The following is a 23,244-nucleotide window of genomic DNA, read 5'->3' as shown; positions in this document are numbered from 1 at the left end:
CCACCAAGTTCCAGCCCCTGTCCCATCGCCACAATGTTGCATCTCTGTGCTTGTTTTATAAGTACTTAAATGGAATGTGTTCTGATGAACTTGCTGCACTGGTGCCCTCTCAACATAAACACCGCGAACAAGCCAACAATCAACTAAATTCCACTTATTCACTGTAGAAATTCCCAAATACTGAAAAGATTTCTACTCTAATAGTTTCTTTTCTCAAACTGCTTGCCTTTGGAATTCCCTCTCTGACTCCTGTTTCCCTGACTATACCAACATGTTGAAATTTAAATGCAATGTGACCAAGCATACTGTTGCACATTTCCCCAATTAGGATGCCCCTATAGATATTGCTCCTAATTTGCAGTAGTCCCTTATGTCTCATAGCCAGTGCCTTGCTTGGGGTCAATGAAAGTATATAAAAAATGCGTTACAGGAAGATTAAACTGGGACAGTATTGAGAGATGCGTGCAGTACAGGAGACCTTGATAGTTTGGTCACATTGAAAGAATGAATGAGAGTTTTTGAATTAGCAAATGTAGAACAGTTGAGATAGCAAGTTCAGTTCACAGGGTAAGGCAAAGGAAAACGTAAGCAGAAGTGATAAAGAGGGAATTGAAAGAAAGAGGGATGAATAGTAAAAACGGGTAGGAATGGGTTAGTTTCAAAGTTAATTTCTAAAAGTCATTAAACGCATGGTAGCATGTAAAATGGGTGTTGAATAGAATAGATGATGCATCAATTTACACAGATGGATGAAAAGGCAAAACACGATGGGCAGCGATCTATATATGAAAAAAAAACTAATTAAACAACTCAGTAACAAAGGTTTCATGTACTCTTATAAACACCCAACACTTATTTTAACACGCTCCATTTCGGCCTCAATAACATAAAACAAAGAACAAAAAAAAATGATGGATACGTTGGCAACAAAACTACTGAACTACTCACTAAACACTACAAATAACAATAAGAAACATTTAAAACTGAACCCCCCCCCCAAAAAAAATGATTCAATCAAAGAAAGTTCTAGTAGTAATATTAATCAATATTACACAAACTATATGTTTATATACTTCGCATGCTTTTATTATAAAAGTTTTATATTATTTTGCTATTTTAAAATCGTATATGGTTTCCATTATTTTCAGTTCTTACAGAGTCAGTTCTAAATATTGGTGGAGAATCCTAAGTCAGTCCTGGAAATAACTGAAGCAAAGCACGAAAAAAAACAAAAAAAAAAAAACAGACGGCACGAAGCATGCCAAGAGTTAAGTACGGGTTATTTTTATTTATTTATTTTTTTAATTTATTTTTATTTATTTATGTTGTGATACGCACCATGATGAAATAGCGTTATTAGAAATCGATTCTTAACATGGGGAGGGGAGGGGATTTTGTAACTATTCTATGCTTTCATCTAAAAATTTAATAAAAGAAAAACATATACCGTAAAATTTGAATTCAACTTGAAATCCTACCTAAAAACAGTACAGTTTGTATTCTGCATAAGTACCTTTTCTTTTTAATTTAGTTCCTAAAAAAAGGTAATTTTTTACTGTTTCCCCCCCCCCCCACCTTAACACTGACCTTTAAAATAACGACTTTGTGGATTTTCGGGTATGCTGAAAACGAATATCACATTTAAATTTGTCGCAGACGAGTAGTTTTCCAGATATTAATACCTTTATCATGTTATGCAGTTCCTTATGTTATGACTGGTGGCCATTTTGTACGCACAAGCGCGCATAACCTTTTGACGAGCATGTGTGCAAACAAAATTCCGAGAAACAAATCAAATATTTTCAACTGAACAAGTATTTTTGAGTATGTTTTACAATCCACAGCGATTCGAAAAGGTGATCAAAAATAAAATATACAATAAATAAATGTTACTGTAACTAATAAAAGTTACTTTTCTAACCTACCTGCATCATTTGTGTGTGTGTGTGTGTGTGTGTGTGTGTGTGTGTGTGTGTGTGTGTTTTAAGTAATTTTAAATGCTTTTTTATTTAATCTCAAATATTAACTCTTTTTACAGCTTTTGAATTTCCAACCAAGACAGTTGCCGTATTGTCCACTTATTTGCTGTGACACCGTCGGCTGAGTACCACATTATCTAACGTTTTCCAAAGTGAAAACGAGACTCTAATTTCAGACTCCTTTGCACTATTTGCACCAATTAGTGTCCAGTCGATAATAATCCACTGAAAAAATTGAGAAAGAAGATGAAAAGATTTTAAAAAAAAACTGCTGATGCTATTCCTTTTTAGTATACTTTTCAAATAGTCGTATTAATAAATGCGTCGTCTAGCAGCAAATGTTAGCAAAAGGGGTAGACAATTTTCATTCAAATCAAGTCAGGAATGACTTGAAGAACACAGCCAAGTTGCTCAAGAATTACATACATAAACCTTGGTAACTAAATTCTGATAAGCAGAAAAAAAAATTATTTTGAAAAAGCCATTTTTGTTTCAGTTATGTATTAATTTATTTACTCTATTGTTTTTCTTTCTACACTTGTCCCCCGCCTATAAATACTACTGTTAAAATTTATTATTGAAATTTATTGTTGCCAATGTGCAGTTTGTGATTCACTTGCTATTTTCCTCAAAATAAACACATTCTCCAATTTTGAATCAATGTCTATCCACGTTTTTTGCAAAAATAAAAAAAACTGCCAACGTCATTCCTTTTTAGTATACTTTCAAATAGTCATACTAATAAATGCACCACCTAGTGTCGAATGTAAGCAAAAGGGGTAGGCAATTTCCATTCAAATCAAATTAAGAATGACTCGGGATTTACATCCATAACTTCGTCAACTGAATTCTTTCTTTATTTCAGTTAATGAGAGGGGAACCTATTGCCATACTTTCCGCTAAAAAGTCAATTGACCTTATATTAAGCAGAATACTTATTATTATTATTATTTTAATGGAGAGTAGACAATTTGTCCCTCAGTTCTCGTTTAGAATGAGTGATTTTTCTGATAAAGGGAGAACAACTTCGGCTAACATTCATGTCTGTGGAGATTTCAATGTTCACAATGTGGAATGGTTAGTCGATTCAAACAAGACAATGAGGGGAGGTTTTGTTACAATTTCTCCATTGCTTATAACCTAACTCAGATTATTCACGGATCCACCCGTGTGCTCAACACTGATGATCAGTATCTAAGTCTCCTAGACCTTTTTCTCACAACTTGCCCTGAGCTATGTGTATCCTCTGTTCTATCTCCACTGGGATATTTTGATCACTTGGTTGTCTCAGTTAAGATAAGAACAAAATATAAAAAGTCCTCTGTCATACCTCTCCATCATACAGTATATTGATAATCTATGGCTGACTAGGATAGCTCTCATACATTTATATCAGATCTACCTCTGCATTACATGTTTAAAAATAATGTGTCCTCTATAGTATCAGATGTGATAGAATGGTTAATTGTAGGTATAGACCGCTTCATACCCTCCAAAAATTCCAGCAAATCCTAACAGCCAGCCAAGATTCTCTCCGGAATATGCTGCTGCCATTGCACATAGAAATCACTATTTCCATTGCTTCCAATGTAACAGACTAAAGCCACTGTCAGGACTGCCAGCAAACACTGTAAAAGAGTAATAAAGAATGCGAGAGAGTTGTATGCTCAATCCGTCAAGTCCAAAGTAGCCGAGCAGTGGCTTGGTTCCCACCAGTTTTGGCAAATAATAAACAGTGTCCTGAATAGAAGTGTGTGCTCTATCCCAACCATCATCAACGGACCTGAGGTAATCTTGTCAGCATCGGACAAAGCAAAACTCTTTTCCAAGAACTTTGCAGCTAATTCTACACTATGTTGTTGAGACACTTGTAGTCTGTCTAAACTGTACGAACGAACTGACTAAACCAAGATGGCCGACTCCTATTTATATCACCACAAGCAAGGGAGGTAACCATGTAACTGAAGCAAGGGAGGTAACCAATGTCTACATTAACATTGCTGCTGTCCTCAAGTGAATAATTTATTTCTGATTTAACAAGTCCCTTAGAAGCTCAGACGAAGCTCCTGCCTTGGTCAAACAATCAGAGACCTGATCACAACCCTTGATCCATTCTATCTGTATCTCCCCTCTACTCTTCATTTCCTTCAGCCTTGCTACATCTATTCTCAATCGTCGATCGCTTACCAGATTGTTGGAATTCAATGTCTCCACAAGTGATGCATTATCTGTCTTGCAGAGAACGTCTGGCAATTTAGATAACTGAAATACCTCTTGTATCATAACCGCAGTCAAAACACCAGCATCAGCTCCCTCATTCAGAGCAAGAGTCTCTGAGGTCAATGGGCTTTTTGTCACTCTGTCCAATTTCTTTGACGCCCAACACATGGGGGCCATTTTGTCAGTACTTCCTCCAATAAAGACAACAAAACCACCCTGTGAAGATCCATCTTCCAGACTGGCATAAGAGGCATCAGTATAACACAAAATGTGTAAATCTGAGGGCTTTCCCAATTTTGGAAATGTTATAGAACCCTTCTTGGATTTCAATTTTGATAAGGCTTTATTCGCCTCAAATAAGGCTTTTACTTTGGGATGCTTTCCAGTGTTGCTCATTTTACACACATCAAAAGCTATATCAGGGCGTGTTTGAGTTGAAACCCACATCATCTGACCTGCAAGTCTCTTCAACTCATGCTTTTCTTCTTCATTCAGTTCATCATTTTTCCTCAGTATCCTCCCTTTACTTATTTCTATTGGAGATATGGAAGATACATATAGATCTTGTTCTACAGTGATCCCATTTTCCTGTTGATTAACATTCAGTCCAACATATTTGAATGTTCCACTTTCATGAGATCCCACCTTAAATTTTTCTTTCAATGTTGCAATCACATCCCTTTCAAACTCTGTGTTTCCACAGAAAACAAAATCATCCACGTGCATAGCAAGAATTCCAGTCAAATTTCCTTTAATATCATGCCACAAAAACAATGCATTATCATAAGCACTTGCTACTCCTTTTAATTCAATCAAAGCCTGAGTAACTCTCTTGTACCATGCCCGTGGAGCATCATTCAATCCATAGATGCATCTTTTTAATTTCCACACTTGAGATTTAGGACAAACATCAGATGGTGGCCTCAGGTACACATCTCTCTCTAAAATACCACCTTGCAAAAAGGCTGAGGTAAAATCTATGGTCTGCAGCATCCAATTCTTTATTGATGCGGTTAGCATGACCATTCGCATAGCTTCACGGCTACATGTTGGGGAGTCCGTTTTCAGATTACTATTTTCTTCATAGCCTCGTGCTACAAGGCGAGCTTTCATTGTTTTCTGATTATCCTTGAATTTTTCAGTAATCACCCATCTTGTGGATATTGTTTTTTGACCTGTGTATGGCACACATTCAAATACTTCATAGGTGTTCATGTTTTTTATTTCTTTATGCTTGGCATCCATTACAGCTTTCGACTGCTCTTGTTCAGCGGTGAGCAGGACTACATTTTCCTGTTCAGTATATTGGGGCACTTCTCTCCAATGATCAATATGATTCCAGTTGATACAAACTTGATCCTCGTTTTCATCCTCAGGTTCTATATTGATCCAATGACTATATTTGCCAGTTGATTTAGGCTGTACTGACATAACCTTTCCTTTCTTCCACTCCTCACTTCCATTTATTTTATAAGTTATGGTCTTATTTCGGCCAGGTTTTTCAGTCTTATCTCTTAAACTGGTAGAACTATCAACAACTTCTTCTCTGTCTATATCTTCACTTTCTACCACTTGATTCTGCAACTCCTCCTCCTCAACTGAAAGGTATTCATTCTTCCCTTCTGTAGTGTTTTCCAGCATTTCAGCTTTTTTTGTTCTTTTTTTCGTTGTTTTTATTCACTTTCATCAATTGGCACGGATGCATCCTATAAAATGCTCCGCCATGTCTGATTAAGACAAACTGGCCTTCTCTGCCTAACACTTTTGCTGGACCACGCCATCCTTTAAAACCCTGCCTCCGATAATAGATTTGGTCTCCGGTAGCATAATCTTCATCAGCATAAGTTCTGACATTAGACCTGAGAGCTCTCCTAATTCTCTCACTGGACTCAGCTTCCAAAAAGTTTCTCCTTGCACTATGGAGAGCATTTAAATTTTTTCTCACCATGTCACTTGTAGTAGAGGACTCCATAGCAGGTAACTGGTCTGTCAGAATTGAGGGTGTATTTACATTGAAACCGAATACAAGTTCATTTGGACTGTGTCCAGAGTAATTGAGGAGGGCATTTTTTGCACAAATAGCCCATGCCAAGGCAATTTCAGGTTCACACTTCTCATCGTCAATTGTTTTTTTCATTGCCTCAGCAACTATCAAATTATGACGTTCTACAGTACCGTTGCTGAATGGACTTTCTGCGGCAGTAGTACAGGTCTCTATGTTGAGTTTTTCATTCATCTGTCTATAGTGTTCGTTGTTGAATTCACCCCCATTATCACTCAGAAAACGAACAGGAGATCCGAAATAGGTAATCCACATCATAAAGATGTTTTTGATGATCTCCTCCTTCTTCTTTGTTTTGATCAATGTTGCCGCTGAATACCTGGTAGCGGCATCAATGAGATGTAGTATCCACACCTCATTGTGGATGAACTCTTTCAAATCCATGCAAACTGTGTGATTAAATCTATTGCCAAGAGGCAATCCCACAACCGGTCGCAGTGGAGCTTTTTTAAATCTAAGGCAAATTTGACAGTTTTCACAAACCTCCTCAATCGCCTTTATAAATTCCTTGTCATTGAATTTGCCACTTTTTTTAACCAAGGAAACAAGTTTTTCCTTCGAGGCATGAGCAAACTGTCGATGAAGTTTTTCTGCTTTTTTTTTTTTTCTGTGAAAGAACACTGACCAAAATTCTGAACATGTAATACAATGTTCTTAGTACCACTATGATCCAACAACTTATTTGTTAAGGGGAGACAATAGTGCCCTGAAGTTGTGGTCTTTAGTTCAATACATTTATCAAAAATCCAGCACATATCTTTCCGGAAATCTAGCACTATTCCTGCTGTCTTCATTGATTTGTGACTTAATAGAAGAGGCAAGTCGTTTTTCACAATATCTGCTTCGATATAAACTCTTATACCTCCAAGTGTAACCGGAAATTTAGCAACTTTAATTGCTGTGACAGCCACTCCATCACCAAAACAAAAACTCCGGTCTGAGTTCGTATACTTCACTAGTTGCAGGTCACTTTCATTTAAAGTATCTAAATAAACATCAAGCCACACTTCGCCAGCCAGTGTGCGAGTACAAGCAGAATCCAAGACTGCCATTCCAAATGTTTCCTTTACAAGATTTGAGATTTTTTCATTTGTACTGTTCAAATAAATATTTTCTTGAATGAACAACGTAATGTGTATTTGTTCTGTCGCTTCCGTAAACCTGGGCGTATTTCTAGGACACTCTCTAATTAGATGGTTCGGAGACTGACATTTGTAACACAACAACACGTTTCCACTTCGGTCACATGGATTAGATTGTCCTCGACGAAAACGCCTTTTGTTGTTACCCGGTTTAGAATAATTATAGTTGACGATTTCGGGCTCTGATTTCACTGCCGGTACATTTTCATCACGATAAATGTCACCAAATACTTTCTTTATCGATTCCTTCATGTTTTGATACGTCAAAACAGAACACGTTGTCCGCGCTAATTTTTCGTTCTCTTCCGATATGTTAACCGCGTTCAAAACAAGAAAAGCTTGCACTCCTTCCGGTAGAATAATGTAGAATTTTTTTAATCTTTGGTACAAAAACTCATAACGAACAAGAAAGTCATTTATACTGGTACCTGACGGTCTTTTATAAGTGTAAAATTCCTTAAAAGTCATGTAAGCGCGCGTGTGTTCATCCTTTAAATATATGTCATCCAGTTTCTTTATTAAGATCTTCAAGCCATCTCGTCCACCGATGTCACTTGTTGGCAATTCACGGACACATTCTCTAATATTCGGTGGTAGCGTCAAAAACACTGCTGGCCCTTTTTTTTCCTCAGAAAGATCCGTGAACAACGACCACATTTCAACATCTTGTTTCCAGTTCTCGTAAACATCCTCCCCCTCCAACAATGGAGGTTGTTTGTTCGAAGTTGCCATATCCGATATCCGATCTGTCTAGTGCTACAGACAAGCTGTACAAAAAAAAAAAATTTTTTTTTTTTTTTTTTTTTTTTTTCGTTTTGTCGCACACAGAGGGATATCTCTGCTACCATTTGTTGAGACACTTGTAGTCTGTCTAAACTGTACGAACGAACTGACTAAACCAAGATGGCCGACTCCTATTTATATCACCACAAGCAAGGGAGGTAACCATGTAACTGAAGCAAGGGAGGTAACCAATGTCTACATTAACATATGTAACCAAGGCCATCAATCCTTCATATTTTCACCTGTTAATTCTATTCTATGCAATCAGGACCACTAACTCCCTTATTTCCTCCTATGTCTGAAAACATGCTATGTGACATACAAATATCTGTGCATGATGTTGCCAAGCTAATCAAAAACCTTGATTTCAGTAAAGCAACTGGCCTCGACGGCATTCCTATTATAGTGCTCAAAAAAACTTCAACCAGAACTAGCCGCCATACTTACAAAACTGTGTAAGCATTGTCTTAAGGAGAAATGCTTCCCAACACCCTGGAAAATCTCATCGGCATGCCCTGTATTTAAAAATTCAGGTGATCAGTCATCTCCCTCTCAATACAGACCTATAAGTTTCCTGTGTGTCATGAGTAAGTTATTTGAATCTGTGTTAAATAGAGAAGTAGTCAACCATCTCAGCAAAAATAATCTTCTTAGCGACATGCAATATGGTTTCCATTCTGCTAGATCTACAGCAGATGTGCTAACAGTCATATCTTATAGGATTAGCAAATCTCTCAATGGAGACTTCCTTTCTAGGGCAATTGCTCTTGACATATCAAAGGTCTTTGATAGAGTATGGCATAAAGGTCTACTCCACAAGATCTCCAGCTATGTTATAGCTGGAAATGTCTTTACAATTATTAAATCATTTCTCTCAGATAGGTTCATAAGATTAGTGGTTGATGGTCAGAAATCAGAAGCTCACAGTATTAATGCTGAAGTCCCTCAGGAGTTCATCGTGGGTGGACCCAACTCTCTTCCTGATCTACATCAATGATCTCCCAAATCACACCCTAAGATCATTTGTAGACATTTATGCTGATAACACTACCATCTATGGCAACACTTAAAAGACCATAAACGACCAAGTTCTGTCTGATTCTCTCTCTTCTGATCTTGAGCACATGGTGCAATGGGGAAAGAGGTGGCTAGTTAATTTTAATGCATCTAAAACCAAGCATCTATCTTTACATCGGCAACACTTTAATCCTTGTCTGGCATCAATTGAAATGAATGGCTCTTGTCTTGGGGAGGCTCCATGATTTGACAAGCTTCTAGGTCTGACCTTTACTCCTGATCTGAAATGGAACATGTACATCAAATCTGTTGCCATGGCTGCTGGAAAAATGGTGGTATTGTTTTACCACTCCAGTAGATATCTTACTGCTGATGCAATTCTCTACCTATATAAGAGCCAAGTACGCCCAAGGATGAAGTACTGTTGTCACATCTGGGCAGGAGCTGCTAGAAAGGACTTATCCTGCCCTGACAGAGTTCAAAATAGACTTTATAGACTAGTGGGGATGCCTTTTTCTCTTCCCGGTAACCTCTTTTCCACAGAGGAGACATTGTAAGCCTGCCTCCATTTTATCGTTATTTTCATGGCAAGTGCTTGTCTGAGCTTCAATCTATGGTCCTCCCTTGCCTGACTTTCACAAAAAGCACTTGTCTAGTTGAAACCACTATCAACAATTTCCCCTACTCTCTATCTGTGCATAAACCTAAAATAGATTCCATGAACAAAGCTTCTTTCTTAGAACTGCACACCTGTGGAATTCTGTTCTGTTTGCCTGCTTTCCAAGTGACTGTAGTGACCGCTACATACGGTCGGAACAAATCCCCGGCAGGAACATTTCATAGCAATCACCGTTTTCAATGACCACACATATGAAGAACGCATAGGTACATGACGTCGTGATGCGACCACAGGCATGCATAAAACAAAAGGAACTATGTTAGGTTTCCTCACAGTAAACAGGCTGGAACATTCGAGAAGGCCTGTAAAAATCAAATAAGTTTTTCCAATTGATTTCTCAAGAACAACATATGTTCAGAATACCTCCGTCACTGGGAGGCGTTAAAATCCCCAATACTGAATGTACATGAACTTTAATTCTCATGATGGAAAGTTACCACATCGAATGATGATTTAATTCTTCCTTTAAACAATTTTATTTCAAACTACTATTCTCACGATGTGAACACACACACACACACACACACACACACACACACACACACACACACACACACACATTCACTTACATGACTATGGATTGTTTTTCCCAGAAAATAGCAACATTAACTTCAAGCCATGCGTGACAACACTGATAAAAAAAATTAAAAAATCAGTAATTTACATACTTCGTGCTATTCTCACAATATCCTCATTTTATTAAGTCTTCATTATGAACATTCCAAACAAGAAAACACTTACGTTGGAACAATTTAAATAGATATTCCTAACATTTAAATAAATATTGTTTATTTCCTGTTAATTCAGCGATTTTGTGTTCTTTGTCAAATGTCGTTATTTTCCAGAGTTATTTTTATTTTTTATATAAGGATGTGGATTGGTGAAACCTGTGCGAGCCTTTCCTAGTCTCACATAAACACACATTCACATTTCAAGCTATATTACTTGTCACATACATACGTGCACACAAACATACGCGCCCACGTACATATATTCACGTTCGCGTACATACACTCACATTCATGTATATATACACACACGCTAACGCACACATATGTACTCACACACGCACACACGAACGCACACATGGACGACGTCACTTCCGCTTTCAAAGGAAATATACACATACGCAAAAGACACTCTGGATACGAGTATAAAAGAGAGAGCAACAAGCGGCTCCTTCTTTTAGGCTGAGCTTTCGAGCCGGTCGGTCTTCAGACCGACCACGTGCGTCACACCCACTTACTACTATGTATTGGGCACGAGCTAACAGACCGTATATACACATTCTCACTCTTTCTCTCTCTCTATCTACTACTGGTCCCTGAGAACACCTTCGTGTAGCTGACTGCTAACTGACGTCAACTCTCCATTCTTTGTCTTTGTCTACACGCTGGACTATCATTCCAATTTCCACTACAACACTCATTTCTCTTCCCACGCGCGAACAAACGATAGTGACCCGAACTTGAGATGAACACATACTTCCTTTTCTTGCTACAACACTAGTCCCGCGACGAACATTGGTTACACACGCGCGGACATAAACACATGTTATAACTAAAACGTTCATTCTTTCAACAGCAAATAAACGACGTTTATCTTATCCATCAATTGAGTCTTTGTTTCCTTCAATTCCATTCGTTTCATTATTTTCTTGTGGCGAGCTAGGGTATTATATCCTGGTCCGTAACAAACCTTTCTATTTGTTGGCGATCTCGTTAAATTTACCTTTAATGATCCCACGGATACACTCTTACTTGCGACTTCAATAAGATTGCGACACATGCAATCATGGTCATAAAAATTGACAGATCCTGATTATGAATTGATGAACCACGACTCACATCCTTACAATTGGTAACTCCTCCGTGAGTTCCTATATGACTACAATATGGTCATTTTCAAGTCCAATGTAAACAAATTCTTGATGAGCCGTCCCCTTAAGAAATCCAATTTACCAAATTTCCACTACTAACGATTACTACGAAATTTTCCCATTGAATTCGCACACTTATTAACCCTTATCCTCGAGTGGCCTCCGGGCCTTGATAAGTGGTGACTCCTTTGTAAAAAAAAAAAAGTACTTGTGCTTGTGCAGTGCACTATTTGAATGGTGCTAAAATAATGTTATTTAGAAAGCCATTCTTAACATGGGGAGAGGAGAGTGTTTTGTAACTATTCTGTACTTTCACCTAACAATTCAATAAAAAAAAGATATCGTAACTTTAATTTAACTTGAAAATACGGTAAATATAGCAATATGCTACAACAGAACACCGGCCACTCTTATTTGTTTTTTTTTTAGAGGTAATCGAGGTCGCTGACAACGAATCTGATAAGCAAACCCGTCGCAAATTTATCGTTTGCATGGTATTAACCCCTGAACCCAGGGACTATTTTCTGCCATTTTACAGCTTCCGTTTATGCTACGCGCGAGCACGCGGTAACATATACGACGACTGTTGAATGTGCCTTAACGTAGCAAACTGCCTTTTCACATGGCGTACGAATCTTTTGTAGAACATTTAAAATTATATGAAAAAGAAGAAAAGCACTCCAGGGGGGGGGATAATGTCGTGAAAAGGCAGTTTGCTACATGAAGGCACATTCAGCAGCCGTCGTTTATGTTATCACGCGCTTGCGCGTAGCATAAACGGAAGCTGTAAAATGGCGGAAAATAGTCCCTGGGTTCAGGAGTTAATACCATGCAAACGGTAAATTTGCGACGAGTTTGATTATAAGATTCGTTGTCAGCGACCTCGATTACGTCTAAAAACAAATTAGTGGTCGGTGTTCTGTTGTAGCGATACCGAAAATTTACCGAAAAGATTATTTAAAAAATTAGCGCGATTAAGTGCACAACTGCACAAGCACCAAAAAAAATGTTTTAAATACGGAGGCGGGGGTATTATTCAGGTTCATCCTAAGGTAAAACTGGATAAGCGGCGAATATTTTTGGAGGGAGGGGAGGTTACAGTGAAAAATGAATAATTCAACAACAGCTGTTTGGACAGATTTCAATAAAATGCTAACATTTTTTTTTCTTTTTAATAAAGTAACGCTTCATATAAATTATATGAGCGTTGCTAATATGGAAACGGTTTTCATTCATTGTTTTGTTAACGATTCAATCTCACCATTCGATTTCAAATTGATTTATACAAAAGCAACTTTTTTTATTTATTTGATTTCGTTTTCATCAATAATATTGCGAATTAATATTTTAACTCTACTTACCTTTAGGGTTTCACTTTTATTTATTTTAAAATTTAACCCAACAACAACAATATTCTTCCTTTTTTATGCGAAAAACAAACAAACAAAAAAAACAAGCCACGCGTGTTTTTCGGAATTTAGTTAACACTAGCAGTCTAGCACCGGTAAAACTTGCAAAATATGGATATATAGGAAAAAAATATCCCAAGAAAAAATACAGATGACAATTTCAGGAGTTTATTAAAATATTGGATACAATGCATAAAAGGGAGGAAAAAAAAAACATTAAAATGTTTGTCAAATTGTGTTTATATTTAAAAGTGCTGCAGTAAAAACAGTATCGAAAAAAAAAATGCCCAGGTAAATAAATATAAAGAAAAAAAATGGCCCCAAGCAAAAAGAATTATTTCACATGTAAACAATGGCATCTACGTAGTCCTCATATTTAAACATATGAGGAATACGTATATGAGGAATACGTAGATGCCATTGATTATATTATATCCAAAAATTACGAAAATTGATAAGGTAGAAAATTGTTTATTAAATAAAGTAAAAAATAGAAATTGATGAAAACGATCATAAGACACAGGAGAGTTGACAAGGGAGGTAATTTTCCGTTTCGATTTAAATAAGATGGCCACAATTTTTCACCTGCTAGCACGATTAAAGTTATTTTTTTATTTTTTAATAATTCAGTAATATTCAGGTAATTTCGACAGCATAATTTGGAAACTACCATTGTAATTTATTAGAATTGACAAAAAAAAAAAAAAAATCAGTAGAAACCATTGTTTTTTTTTTTTAATCTGAAAACTCCATTTATCAACTACAAAAGTTGTCCTAACGGTGTAGAAGCGCCGAATTCTGTTAACAGAAAATTAGGATCGTTGTGGAGGGGGGGGGGTAGCTAAGCTCCTCCCCCATTAGTTTTAAATGAATGCTGAGTCACGGCCCTCTGTAATAATGACATTATTACGAAGGTGGTGGCTAAGCTCCCTACTCCATATTTCAAAATTTCAAAGTAAGTATACTCACTTGGTAAATGTGCAAAATAGTTAGGAGGGGGGGGGGAGTCTTAGCCCTGTTTAAAACTATAGGTTTAGTTCTCTATCCCACAACAAGAACTTAGACATCAGTGCCGGAAAGTGGAATTGAGAAGTCAGTGCTCCGAGGAGAGGCACTCTGACCTGCAAAAGTGCAAGGGCAGCCCTGTCGATATTATCCAATGAGGGCGCCTCAGGCGATTAGCAATAAACTAACCCCTTCCCAAAAAGAAAAGGCAAAGAGCAAAGAATGAGAGGATGGACTCACGGTAGAGTCATCAATTATAGGATGTGAGATCGGTAGGATAACCAATTTATAATCAGGATTTATCAATTTTTAAGATCGTGGTTGCCTGTGTCGCCATCCATTGAAGTCAAAAGTAAGAGTGTATCGGCAGGATCAGGTTTCATCAATCCACTAATCCTTACATAAAAAAAATAAAAATGTAAGCCGGAACATAATGACACTTGACAAAGAACACAAAATACATGAAATAAACAATTTTTTTTTTTTTCTACATAGGAGTCACCACTTATCAAGGCCCCGAGGCCACTCGAGGATAAGGGTTATAGACTGTACAGTAGTCAATGGGACAATATCATAGGAATCGTTAGTAATGTAAATTTGGTAAATTGGATTACTTAAGGGGAATGACTCATCAAGAACTTGTTTACATTAGACTTGAAGACGATCATATTGTAGTCAGCTGGAAAGCAGATAAACAGAAGACAGTTTCACAGGTGTGCTGTTCTAAGAAAGAAGCTTTGTTCATGGAATCTACGTTTAGGCACAGATAAAGAGTGGGGAAAATTATTGATAGTGTTTTCAGCTAGACAAGTGTTTCTCATGAAAGTTTGGTGAGGGGCGACCTTAGATTGGAGCTCAGTCGAGCACTTGCCATGAAAATAACAATAAAGCAGAGACAGGCTTGCAACGTCTCTTCTGTGAGAAAGATGTTGCAGGGAAGAGAAAAGGGCATCCCCTACTAGTCTACAAAGTCTATTTTGAACTCTGTCAAGGCAAGATAAGGTATGTCTAGCAGCTCTTTCCCAGTTGTGACAACAATACTCCATCCTTGGACGTACCTGGCTCTTATATAGGTAGAGAATTACATCAGCAGCAAGATATCTACTGGATCGATAGAAGGATCCCACCATTTTTCCAGCAACCTTTTTCTGTAGCGTATCAAAAACACTCAAATGAGATAGAGAGCCACAAGGCGAAACATCTTTCAGAGCTAATAATTTGTTTATTAACCTTGCTGCTTAGAACAGAGCTGCTGTGCATGTTGTGACGATGCTAGAGTGCAGGGCAGAGTTACTGCTAGTTGAAAAATGAATAAAACCATCAGAGATACTGTGATGACAATGCCAGCATCACTTGATGGCTAATTCCGATTTACGTGTCAAGAGTATTAGTTTAATTTGTTCTAACGTTTTCTTATGCTGAACGTTCATAACGGAGGATTAGTGAAATGAGAATATTGTGAGAATAGCATGAGGTTTGAAGTTACTGATTTTTTTATGATCAGAATGTCACACATGGGTTAAAGTTAATGTGGCTATATTCTGGTTGGTTGGTTGTTTTTGTTTTACAACATATCAACCCTTTTCAGGTTATTTAATGCCGAATCCAGTTATTTTGAAGAAAAAGTTTTTAATCAAATATTTTTTTTTTCAAGTCAGTTTCTATTTAACCCATAGTTGGACCCTAACAAGTACTACCACTCCAGGTCAGAGTGAACCTGGGAGCAATGACAATTAAAGGGTGGCTCCACACTCCCCAAAGCCCTCAAGCTGGGGCCTCACCATCGGATATAGTTTAAGGTCATATCCAGGACCGCTATATTCTGGAAACAGTCCATAAATCATGTAAGCGAATGCATGTGTGCGTGTATTCATAGCATAAAGGCAGTAATTCGAAATAAAATTGTTTAAGGGATTTAAATTATCGTTCGATGTGATAACTTTCTATGGTGAGAATTAAAGTGCATAGCATGTGAATTCAGGGCAGGGGATTTTAATGTCTCTCAGTGATGGAGTTATTATGAACATGTGCTGTTCTTGAGAAATCAAGAGAAAAAACTGATTTGATTTTTCATGGGTAAATTTTTATATACAAGCCTTCTCGAACGTTCCAGCATGTTTACTGTATTTCTATGCAAGGGGCATTAAAAACGGTGATTGCTATGAAATGTTCCTAACAAGGATTTGTTCCAGCCGAGCATAGTGGTTGCTACAACCTCCTAGAAGTACAAAGAACTAAATTCCCACGGCAAAATCAACAGGGACCAGGTCATTACAGGAATGGTCTCATCTCTGATGATTTTATGAGCCCAGGTTAAAAATCCCTAGTCAGAACTGTTTAAACCTATGGAGGTAAGAAAAAAAATCTTAGAAAAACCAATGGTGCTTCTGCATTTATGGACCCGCGATTTCCACAAAGTTACTCGGATGTGCCCAACAGATGACATGAATAACCAGAAACAGCTGAGCGAGCCTTATTACAAAAAACAAAACACAAATTGTTATACTCCACCTTTCCATATTAAGAATGGCGACGACCACTGAAATTCATTAAGTAATACATTGGGGAAAAAAATGTCAATATCCAAAAAACTACTTGTCGACCGTTTCCGGTTCTTCCCATTATTTGTCAGGCATACCAGAGTAACTTTGTGGAAATTGCGAGCTGATATATGCAGATGTATCAAATCGATTTTATTTGATTTAAAACGACAGAATTTTCTTTCTTCCTTTTTTAATATATATTTTTTTAATATGGGGGGAGGGCTGAGCCGGCAGATATGCTTCTAACCTTTGCATGACGGAAAGGGACAGCTTTTTAAATTACACTGTTGTCACCTGAATAAAGGTAAATGTGTTACATGGAAAAGGGCTGTCCTCTTTCCATGTAAATAAAAAGAATATTAGATAAGTAAAATGAGATTAGGATAAGCCTAGAATCGAACCCTGTAGGCAAAGTTAAGAAACAGAATGTTAGAACTTAAGTCTATTGTTAATTCTTTTAGAAATCTGAATATTAAATATGTCAGTAAAAGAATGAACAATGCAAATTAAATTATATTGTTTAAAATAGGTTAGATTAGAACTGAGGATTCTTTTGTTGTCAAAAGTGTGTTGGACAAACATATGTAAAGCCACATGAAATTGGTCACATTTGAAAAACACACTTCTGACGTCATAGACAAAGGACATTTCTCCATATTATGGGTTCGGATTTTAGTCAGTCAGAAAGAGAGCCAGTCAGGCAGATGAGTTGAGAGTTGAGAGTCGAAGAGTTGGAGTCAGAATCCCTTAGAGGCGAAGGGTAGAAGATTAACTATGTAGATCCAAATTTGAATTCCTGACGTCATTGTCCGGTCGATCAGATGAATAAAGAAGTCATCATTATTTGTAACTGTTGTCTTGTGTCATCCTTCATCACGAATGAAAGGTAATTGTATTTATCATCTTATAATGAACATTGTGTAACCCTTTGAAGATTATGTATCTCCTCTCCTCAATATGTGTTAAGAAGAACAAATCCCCTGTCTGATAGAAATGTCATTATCATTCTATCTGGGTTATAAGAACTGTTTATATGAAGTCCCCAAGAAATATAAGAACTGCATAAATGTCTTCCTCATCATCGTTATATATGTGCCCCAATATGAACTCCGCATCATCTTTAAGTATGAAACCCCTGCTACACAACAAATGATTGCTTCGTTAGTTTCATTTTCTTTTCTCTTTTTTTTTTTTCATTTAATGGTCACTAACAATATATTATTTTATTTCTAAATCATGTTAATAAATTTTCACCTGTAACATTATAAAATTTAAACAGAATTTAATAAACGTTATTAAATAATAAACTAGATAAATATGAAAATTTACACGTTCTTTTCTTGATTTCCTGGTTACTGATTACTCCACAATATTGATTTTCATTTTAAGGATAAAGTAAAAGAAAAACAACTAAAGACAAATAAAATGTAAAAGAAAATAAAAAAACTGCAAATAAAGAAAAGGACAAAAGAAACCGAATAAAAACAAATGAAATTGTAATTTTTTTTGGGGGGGGGGTTGTAGCAACTGCTATGCCCAGCCGGAACAAATGCCCAGCAAGAACATTTCACAGTGATCACCGCTTTGATACACCCACACGTATGAAGAACACATAGGAACATGATGTCATGATGTGACCACTGCACACATAAAACAAAAGGAACTGTTACACTCCCTCATATATAAATACAGTAAATAGGCTGGAACGTTCCAGAGGGCCTGTATATAAAGATTTGCTTACGAAAAATCAAATCAGTTTTCTCTTTAATTTCTCGAGTGTCAACACGTGTTCGAGTAAACTCCGTCCCGGGAGACGTACAAACACCCATCATTGTTTTGCACATGACAGAAATGAACTTTATTACCCCCATGGAAACTTACCATATTGAGCAAGGACTTAAATTTTCCTTTAAACAATTTTATTTTGAATTACTGTTCTTATGATATGAACACATACATGCCCATGTATTAACTTATGGACTGTTCTTCTCCAAAATAGCAGCAGGGACCTTAAGCCCGCATGTGCCACGCTTATCATAAAAAATCAGTAATTTACATACTTATTTACATACTTCATGCTATTCTCACAATATCCTCATCTTACTAATCCTTCATCAGACAAGAAAACACTTACGTTGGAACAATTTAAACTAATATTCTTAACACATAAATAAATGTTGTTTATGCCATGTTAATACAGTGATTTCGTGTTCCTTGTCAAATGTCGTTATTTTCCGGATTTCATTTTTATTTCTTTATATAAGGATGTGGCTTGGTGAAACCTTTCTATTAATCGGTGATCCTGTTAAACTTACCTTTAATGATCCCATGGATACACTCCTATTTTTGGCTTCAATAAAATTGCAATGCACACAACCTCGATCCTATAAATTGATAAATACTGATTATAAATTGGTGACCTCCCACCCTACATCCTACACGGTGTAATCTAAAAAGCTGTCCCTTTTAGTCATACAAGGGTTAGAGGCTATCTTTACAACCTAAATTGCATATCTGCCACTGACCCACTATTTAACACTAGAAGTGGGATAATCTAAGTCCCTTCCCCTGCCTTAAAAAAAAGCAATTAGAAAAGTCCATTTGGGGTTTGTATTATAATCCATAGTGGTACGAAAAAGTTATCAAAAAACAAATAAATGTTATCAAAGGCAAGATAAGTTACTTTTCTACCTAACTGGATATATTTTTAGCGTTTTTATTTAATGTAAAATGTTTATTCAGTTGATAGCACACTAGACATGTTGAATAATTAAAACCTGTAACTGGAAAAGTTTGAGTAACATCCAGGGGTCAGAGGTGACCCCAGTAAAACAAAAAACAAAAGAGCAAAATCATATGACACCGGGGGGGGGGGATCTTGGCAATATCCCAAGCAAAGAGTATGTGTAAAAGATGCTGACCCCAATAGAAGGAAGGTATGCACACAATTTAGTTAGAAGTAATGAGAAAATCTATGTATTTGTATGTTCTACTCTTTCTATTCTTGATACACGCATACATGCAAGCTGCCCGGCTCTCTGACTTTCTTTGTGACTGCTCTTTTCTGATTAATAAAGCTTAAAGTAAATATCAGCGTCCAAGTGATTGTATTGCGCAAGCTTTTTCTAGTCTCACACAAAAACACGCGTTCACATCTCAAGCTATATTACTTGTCACATACATACGCGCACACAAACATACGCGGCCACGTCCACACACGTACATATTCACGTTCGCGTACATATACTCACACACGCACACACATACGCACACAAGGACAACGTCACTTCCCCTTTCAAAGGAAATCCACACATGCGCAAAAGACCACCGGAAACACCTATGAAAGAAAGAGTAATAAGCGGCTTCTCCCTTTTCCAACCTGCCTTCCGAGGTGGTTGGTTGGCGCACCAGCCACTGCCATTTTGGCAGGCGTGCGCACGCATGTACCTCACACCAGTTGCTACTATGTGGGACAAAAAGCTAACAGACCATACGTACACTTTATACGCTCCCTCTCTCCATGAACTGGATTAACATTCTCACTCTTTCTCTCTCTATCTACTACTTATGCCAGAGAACACCACCACGTAGCTGACGGCTAACATAGTGCACAGTTTAACTTATGTCAACCCTCTATCCTTTGTCTTTGTCTACACGCTGGACTATCATTTTCATTTCTACTACTCACTTCTCTTCCCACGCGCGAACAAATGATAGTGAGATGAACACACATTTCCTTTTCTTTCTACACCACCAATCCCGCAACAAACCATGGTTACACCCGCGCGGACATGAACACATGTTATATCTAAAACATTCATTCTTTCAACAGTAAATAAACGACATGTTTATCTTATCCATCAATTGAGTTTTTGTTTCCTTCAATTCCATTTGTTTCATTATTTTCTTTTGTAACGGGATTAGGATTTATATATCCTAGTCCTCTACAGTATCAACAAGTGATAAAAAGCCTGGGTTCCCAACAAAAACCAGCAGATGTATAATGATTTATACATGCCATGGACGATCAAAACAGGTGCCCACGCAGTCAGCAATACAAATTCTTCATTCAGAAAAATCAGATAAACTAATTAAATTACTATGTATGAGACTTCTTCACCTTTTGAGCAAAATCGACTTATTTTTTTTTAATAAGATAAGGGCTTTTTTATTTTTTTAAAATCTAATGACAGTTCTCTTTCAAAACAATTCATGGTAGGGGAGTTAGATGACTTTTGTTTCATCTTTTCTCCACATACCCACTCAATGTTTTTCTCAAAATTTTGACTTTCTTAGTGGAAACTGATTTTAGTGTTTTAGCAAAAATGTTAAAGACACAAAATTTGGGAGTGTTTTTTAGTATGCTACTAGTTTTTATTGAAGATTACTTATCTCTTTTTTTTACTTTTACAAAGACAATTTGTCTACTTGTAAGCCACAGGGCAAATCGTTGTCACTCAACTATAGCGGTGAAGGAGCTGCCATAACAAGTAAAGATTTTATTGCTTTTTACTTTCATGTTGGATTCGCTTTATATATATATATATATATATATATATATATATATATATATATATATATATATATATATATATATATATTACTTTGAGTTGCCTTAATCATCCTATTGTTGTTTCTCCATTAAACCCGAAGAAAATTCTAATGTTACGACGAATTTGAGCTTACAACAAGTTATAATGAATTTTGCAATGAAATTACTTTGCAATATGAAAAAGGAGTTCAGAATTTTAGTGCCATTTTTCTTTTAATCGATAAAATACACTTTCTTTATAAAATGACTTGCATTCTGTTCTCTTTAAAAACAAAGTGAAAGACCCAAACTCCCAGGAGAAATTTCAGAAAAACGACCTTCATTATTTATGTACATCCTTTCCAAGAAGTTAGACACAAGATCAATTTGCATCGTTGTATGTTTCCCAAATTTTACTTGTGCTCGTTATATATTGACGAAATTTTGGGGTCATGACCAAAATTTGTCTTTAGGTAGCAAGAAATAAAAAAAAAGAAGAGTCAAATAACTAGAGAGCAATAAAAACGGATCAAATAAAAACTAGACTCAGAATGTAATTAAGTCCAATTTTATTAATATAAAAAAATATAACCGTTGCTTTTGCTTCCCAAAGCACAGTTAAAAAGATTAACCTAAGTAACAATTTCAAAATAAAGAAACACATAAAAAAAGGGAGTCTCTATATAAGAGACACTTCTTTGAATGAATTATTGCCCTGTGCAATAAACAAAAATGGAGAAAAACGTGAATTAGTCTCGCTTTTCTACCTCCAAACAATTTTTTAAAAAACTTGAAGAAAAGACACATGTCATACAAAAAAAAATTCAATAAAAATTGTCTATCATAAACTGTCTTCAAAAATTGTCTATCATAAACTGTCCTCAAAAATCTTTCTTTTCAGTTTTCTTCCTCCAAAGTCACTTTGGACTAAATTCTTTTGTTATACATGTAATCTAATAAAATCTAATTAGAAAAAAAAGGTGGTTAACATCACTCGCACGACTTTATAAATTTCGATGTGTTTTCTTCGGTGCTAAAAGCTCGATCTTCTTTTTTCCCAGATTCGTTCTTTTTAACGCAGCCAATTAATTGATATGCAAATTAATGCATATCAAATAACATGCCCTCATGATCCTTAAAGATTACTTCATATATAAACCGATGCCCAGATCAGCACTTACATCTCTAGAGCTTCCAGAAACAGCTGGCTCTCACTAACTCTCTGTACACAGCCAGACACTACCAGCCCTTCACATTGTTCTTGACTTTCAAACATAAAAAAGTTAGTCAAATCGTAATTAATTTCTTAATTATACAATGATGATAATTTAAAAAAGAAGTCCGACTTGAATTGTAATTTATTCTTCTTCATAACTCTATGATGCCAATTTTCAAAAGTCCAACTCAAAACAGAATTTAATATATTCCATAACGCAATTACTCAAATTTTCAAAAAGTTCAACATGAATTGCAATTTAATTTCTGCCTTTCCTGATGATGACAATTTTCTAATGTCTGCATCTTCTTCCAGTTAACTTATTCAGTTTAACCCAGAATGCATTAGGCTTTTCTCGCCGTAACATTCTTTTCTTTATTCTCCCCATTTTAGAGCCTTCTTGCTCTTTACTTAAAGGGAAAGATAAATATATGCTGATGTGGGGAAAAGGGTAATGTCCGACGTCTGAATTCATACCGATGACTGGAGCATAGGTTGAAACTCCCTTCCTGAACAAGAAAAAAAAAAAAAAACATCAGTAAATAACAACTCGGAAACAAATTCCAAAACTCAAAATAATACATTTCATTTAACCAGAAATAGTTTATTTTTATATAGGGTGTCCCAATAAAATGTATACACTCTTTAAATTATCTCAACTTGCTACTTGAATACATTATACCACGTTCATAAGAGATGTTTAGGAATAAAGGATGGAACTTCCAGCAGGATGGAGCCTTTCCCCACTATCATCATGACGTAAGAGCATATCTTGATAG

General features: G+C 36.4%; 1 protein-coding gene across 1 annotated transcript in view; it reads right to left on the bottom strand.

Moving 5' to 3' along the window:
* Window positions 1–13,249, bottom strand: part of LOC145287941 (beta-alanyl-dopamine/carcinine hydrolase-like) — a 151,134-nt gene extending 137,885 nt beyond the window's left edge. Inside the window, exon 1 of the mRNA XM_080135897.1 lies at window positions 13,123–13,249. The gene's annotated coding sequence lies outside the window, so the exon portion shown is untranslated. The remainder of the gene's footprint in view (window positions 1–13,122) is intronic.
* Between the last annotated feature and the right edge of the window lie 9,995 nt (window positions 13,250–23,244).

Source organism: Euprymna scolopes, chromosome 11 (assembly GCF_053919585.1).
Source record: "Euprymna scolopes isolate OS-2025 chromosome 11, ASM5391958v1, whole genome shotgun sequence".
Lineage (NCBI taxonomy): Eukaryota > Metazoa > Mollusca > Cephalopoda > Sepiida > Sepiolidae > Euprymna > Euprymna scolopes.
The sequence above is the reverse complement of the archived record's forward strand: the minus strand, read 5'-3'. Positions and strand labels throughout refer to the sequence as shown.